At 43.7% G+C, this 6,000-nt stretch overlaps 1 protein-coding gene across 1 annotated transcript in view; it reads left to right on the top strand.

The window, feature by feature from the left end:
- Positions 1–2,326: 2,326 nt before the first annotated feature.
- LOC111145608 (cytochrome P450 3A12-like) overlaps positions 2,327–6,000 on the top strand; it is a 41,112-nt gene continuing 37,438 nt past the window's right edge. Inside the window, 2 exon segments of the mRNA XM_022500615.1 lie at positions 2,327–2,422; positions 4,866–4,918. The gene's annotated coding sequence lies outside the window, so the exon portion shown is untranslated.

Here is a 6,000-nt window from a genome sequence, read left to right as displayed (position 1 = left end):
ATAAAGGTAACTTCTAGAATAATGTTGAGAATATGAATTTAGTGGACTCATACATACTTCTATGTTATAAGCTGTGTATATTTTTAAATACATGTGCCCAGCAAGTTATTTTAACCTCTCTGCACAGGTGAGTAGTGAGACTGTGAGCCAATACTTATGTGAGAAGCATCCAGGTGGTACTCAGTATGGAGTGGGAGAATATTCTCCCTCAGAGCAGACCTCTGAGAGATACTCCTTGATCCTGGTCCTACAGAAGGTCATCACAGGACCACAGGGTTAGCATCTCATCTCTTTGAAGCCCGGGGACAAGACCACCATGTAAGCTACACTGTGTGTTGTCTGTATGGCAGTGGGGTGGTCACTGGATCCCATCACCACCAGGCAATCAAAGCTGCGTGCAGACTTAGAATTCTGACACTGGTGTAGCCAGGAGTCAGTAGCTGTAGACAGCGCCCTCTGCAGGCAATGCTATGTAATGGCAATAAAAAGGAGTGGCTTCATTGTTAGCCCCTTCGTTTGTGCCAGCTGCATGACTCTACCAAGAAGAAGGAAGCTGGAAAGAATCAGAAAAATTCACCCAGCCCACCCTCTGCCTTCTTATGGAGCCATGTGAGTTTAGGCTCTAAACCAGATCTTTCCTTGGGACCAGTGTTGCTGACACATTCGCTCATTTGCTTGGCCTCACTTGGGAGTTCATGGAGCACATTGAATGTTCAGAAGCAGAAATCCATGTGTCGGGTCATGATGGCAAGAAGGAATGGAAGTGGGACTAACCAACGTCACCCTACTCCTGGCATTTGGTGCTCATGCATCTGTGAACTGCTCTGGAGGAAGTACTAAACATCCAGCTGAGCCCAACTGTGGTCCCTCTCTGCTGGTCCCTCAAGCACATGTCCTTTTAGGCAATTTTGTGGGTTTATTTGATTACACAATATAAGGTTTGCTGGATTTCTACAGAATATTTGGAACTGTACTATCTTAAAGGCTACACCCCAGAGATGAAGAGACAAGGTCTTCATTCCATTCTATGGAACATTTTATCATTACTCATTTTGTTTTGTAACACATAATCTGCCATCAATTGGAGGTATCTGAACTTTGGAAGGTCCCCTATCTGTTAGCTAAAAGCACCTACAGGGCTTGTTGAACCATTTCTACCTAGCATTCTTTCCCACCATACATTTCTAATTTGCCACTATGGGATTAGCCATTTAGACCTGGCAAGTTCATGGTTGAAATTGTTTTGGGCAGCCTTTTCCCTCAGCCTCTCCTCTTCTTCCACCCTGCCATCTCTCACCAACACCTAAGAAGAAGGCTTGCAAAGATCCAGAACACCAAGTTATGAAATTCCTCATCAGTCTAATGAAAGATGAATTATAAGCCATTGTATCATAAGGGGCACCATCCATAATGGGTTTCTGAGATAGGTGATGCACAGAGTCAATAAACTGACAGCTTTGTGAGTGGCCATCTTGAAAAAAGCTAGTGTGTCTGGCAGTGTGCTGAACACGTGAGTATTACAGGTTGGAAGACCAGACGTCTCACAGGGAAGAATGGTCCAAAAACGGATTGTTTAGTCACTGATTCCTTAATACTGTATCATTAAGGGGACATATGGGTCAGTCCCCCTTCTCTGCAGCTCAAGAGAACCAGAGTGTCTGAAAACAGATGGACAGAGCTGAAAGCATCTCACTTTTTTATGAGCCAGTGGAGCCTTGGACACAGTTTTCATTGTATAAAACGAGAATACTGTGGCTGCTCAGAGTCTCTCTATGATGATAGATTTAAGAAGGACCAGATCCCAAAGAGCGACAGGGCCTACAAGGAAGAAAAACCTCTGAGGAAACTATAAGAACATTTTCATGGTAGACTTTCAGTAACCCTTGGCTCTTGAGTGGATACAATTAAGCAAAATCTCATCATTGGAGGAGAGAAACACTTTTTCCCTTTCCACCTAGAATGAGAATCTCCAGAATCATGGAAGAGTCATTTACTAAATAGGCATGAGTGAATTTTCTGAAAGAAATTGGTATGAAACTTTCAGGAGCTCTTAAGGGTGGACACATTGCTCAAACATTCATTCTAGGATTGAGACCATGTGGTATTTTGCTGCTCTTAGCTAATTATCCTTACTTTTTGTGGGTCTTACTGTGCAGGTGGGAAAGGAGATGATGAGTGAATTAATTATTGCCGTTGGAATTGCTGATATTATTTATTGCCTACATGTTACCTCCCTCCCTCACCTGTTCCACTTCTGCATCAGTGACTGGCCAGACCCAGCACCTATTACATCATTCCTGTGACCTGGCCTTCTCTTTCACTTTATAGATATGGGACCTCCACACATGGACTTTTTAAGAAGCTGGGAATTCCTGGGCCAAAACCTCTGCCTTTTGTGGGAAATATTCTGGACTACCGTGAGGTGCATGTTGTTTGAGCTCCCTCTTTGCATCTTGTATTTGCGAATCTTAGCTTAATTCCACAGTGAATACTCTCCTCCTTGGGAGGAAGTGCTTAGGTTTCAGACTTTGGAGAAATGGTGTCTTAGGCCCTACCCAGCACATGACCAGGTCTACCCCAGGGCTCTGTTATCTGCTGCTTAGAGCCTCAGGGCTTCCGTCAGTAGGCTGCCCAGCTCTCTGACCCATTCAGCACAGGACTTGATGTGTTCTATATTGTGAGCATCATGAAGAGGCTGTTTCTGACAGGTACAGATTCCCAGGAAGGCATTATTATATTTGGAATTAGGAGAAGAGCATCAAGGGGGTCCACACTACTGGTCCATTAAGCTGCATACCCTAGAGTCAGATTTTTAAGTTTATAGCACCATCTCTGGATAGCCTTTTCATTTTCCTGGGTAGCTCTGGAACGTCAGGTTATTGGGAAGCTCAGGATTCATTTTTGGGGAATTTGCACATACTTGAATTCGCTCAAGAACTGCTAATCCCTGCAGTTATTTCCATGGCTCTAATTCTCCCTTTGTCACCCGTGACATCTTTTGGGATTTGTGAGGTTGAACCAGAGCTGTCTGCTTTATTTCTCTATCTTCAAAGGAGGCACCTTCTGGGTGAGTTGAGCTGGGAGAGAGTATAACTGAGAGTAAATGGTGCTTGTCCATTGACTGCAGATTGTAACTTTTGAACAAGTTTGCATGTGGACTGTTCTGCACACAATGGTAGAACCACTCATATAAAATCATTAGAAAGGAGACACTTTGAGAAAATTATTAAGAAATTAATGTAACTCAATGGAATGTGCTATCTGACACACACACTGAATGCTAGTGGAGCCATTGTGGCTAACCTAGGTCTGAATGCCTCACGTGAGGGTGGGCCTCTGGACAGAAGTTTAGGAGCTCATGTCCAAGGCCAACAGGTAGTCTCACGTGCAGTCTGCTGTCTGCTATAGAGTTCCTGTCCCACAGACCCGAGGCTTGTTTCTCAAATCCCACTCCTCCCCTCTGAGGCTCACAGTGTCCAAAACTGCCTAAGAACTCTTGGACTTTTCCTCTCCAAAACAGTAATTTCCTTTCCACTTTTCCCAGATCAACTACTTAGTAGATACACTTAAGACCCACATATCTGAGACCTTCCTTTGTGTAGTTAAAACGTTGAATATCACAACAAAACTTAGCAAGAGGGAGTGTTGTTTTTCTTTTCAGTGACAAAAGTGAAAACACAGAGCAAGTGTTTTATTTTTTAATTAATTTTTAAAATTCCTATTATTATTATGTTCAGTTAGTCATCGTATAGTTGACATCATTCGTTTTTGATGTAGTGTTCAACAGTTCCTTAGTTGCTTATAACACCCAGTGCTCATCATGACACCTGCCCTCCTCAATACCCATCACCTGGTTACCCCATCCTCCCACCCGCCTCCCTTCTGTAACCTTCAGTTTGTTTCCCCCAGTCCAGAGTCTCTCATGGTTTGTCTCCTTCTCTGATTTCTTCACATTCAATTTTCCCTCCCTTCCCCTGTGGTCGTCCACCCTATTCCTTAAGTTCCGCATATGAGTGAAACCATATGATAATCGTCTTTCTCTCCTTGACTTATTTCACTTAGCATAATCCCCTCCAGTTCCAAGCATGCCAGTGCAGATGGTAGGTATTCATCCTTTCTGATGGCTGAGTAATATTCCATTGTATATATGAACCACATCTTCTTCATCCATTAATCTGTTGATAGACATCTTGGCTCCTTCCACAGTTTCACTACTGTGGACACAAGCAAGTGTTTTAACTTGCTCTGTCCTTCGTGAAGTAGTGGGACCATCCCCTCTTCCCCGTGTTGAGGTAGATGACCGGAAGGTGAGTCCACCTTTCATTCATTCATTCATCACTCACTTTCTCACTCAACAAACGTGTCTCAGACTTCTGTAAATCTGCTAGACTGAAAGAGATCTCTGGTGTCTTAATTTTCTAAATCCCTTGAAATTCTAGTAGGGCTCATGAGATCAGTGAACAGAGTGGTAACTGGGGGTTCAGAGGATGCAGGCCACTTTCCCTCAGCTCCAGTTTTCCCACATGGCCCTGGAGGTGATAATTCAGAGGGTTCTGAGTTTTAGAGAAAACTCATGCACAAGCCAAAAATGTCAGAAAGATGGGGGTTACATAGTCCTCACAGGCAGGGTAAGATGTTCAGTATTTACAATATTTAAGATTTAAGAGGGACTTGAAATTCTCTGTTTCAATATCTCCTCTACTTTCTCTCCTTTCTGGTAAGATGCCTGTGAGCAAGAACTTCTCTCTAACTGCCAGTGAGATGTAGTAAGCCTTACATTTCATGAGAGCTGAGTTATTTTTGTCCCCATTAGAGGTAGGGCTCAGTACATTTAGATTAGTGATATGTTTTGTTTCTTCTTGCAGGGCTTTTGGAATGTTGACAAGAAATGTTTTAAGAAATATGGAAGATTCTGGGGGTAAGTATTCTGGAAACTTCCATTGGATAGGCTTGTTATGATGAGGCTCCCAGCCACATAGACAGTCTCAGTTGAGAGCCTCTTGGGATGAAGCCTGCTGTAGTAAAGCTTCTGGAGTCTTTCCTTCCTGGGTTCCCATGTATCACCAGAGTACAGATCTAAATGTGATCGGACCTGGGGAGCAGCAGGACATCACTGATCTCCGGACATTGCTGCCCAGGGACTCCTAACATCACTCTCTACTCTGTTTGTGATTACCGTCTTCCCCATTTTCCCTCCTTACGTCCCCTTTAATCGCAAAAATGCATTATTTCAAACCTTTCTAATATGTGCCCATCAGTGCCTCTCAGTACCTCTTTCCCACATGATTCACTTTTCATTAAGAGCCAAAGGTCCCATACCTAAATTTTGTATTAAATATGTCCTTTTGAAAGGTGGCTGTGGGGGTGTCGGTGGACAGAATGGGAAGCCATTTCTTTTTTTCTTTTTTTTTTAAAGATTTTATTTATTTATTTGACAGAGAGAGAGATCACAGGTAGCAAAGCAGCGGATATAGAGATAGCAGAGACAGAGGGAGAAGTAGGCTCCCCACCCAATGTGGGGCTCGATCCCAGGACCCTGAGATCATGACCTGAGCCGAAGGCAGAGGCTTAACCCACTGAGCCACCCAGGCGCCCCAATGGGAAGCCATTTCTACTCAGTTTTTTCTTTTTCTGCAACTGTGGAGTTTGTTTGTTTTGTTTTGTTTTGTTTTTAATGGGGCCAAGTCTTTTCTTTCAGTGCAGATGTATATATGTTTCTCTTGATTCTACAGACTTGAAGAGATGTAGAATATTTCTAAACCGGTGTTCTTGGTGCACTGATGGACTTGTGATTAAGTAGAGTGTTCTCTGCTGCCTGCAGCGGCTGCTCCCTTTCAGAGCGACTGAAGTTTGGTGAAGTAGAGGGAGAGGTACACTGTGGTGCTGGGATGCTCACAGCCAGCATTGTACCTTCTCGCACCACTTTATCTTCTCTCATCAAGTCGTCAGACACCATGGGTCCTGCTGAGTTGGTGTGGCCCATAAGCAACACGGTAGACT

The sequence above is a fragment of the Enhydra lutris genome, unplaced genomic scaffold, assembly GCF_002288905.1.
Source record: "Enhydra lutris kenyoni isolate GAN:26980312 unplaced genomic scaffold, ASM228890v2 scaffoldscaffold13, whole genome shotgun sequence".
Lineage (NCBI taxonomy): Eukaryota > Metazoa > Chordata > Mammalia > Carnivora > Mustelidae > Enhydra > Enhydra lutris.
The sequence above is the reverse complement of the archived record's forward strand: the minus strand, read 5'-3'. Positions and strand labels throughout refer to the sequence as shown.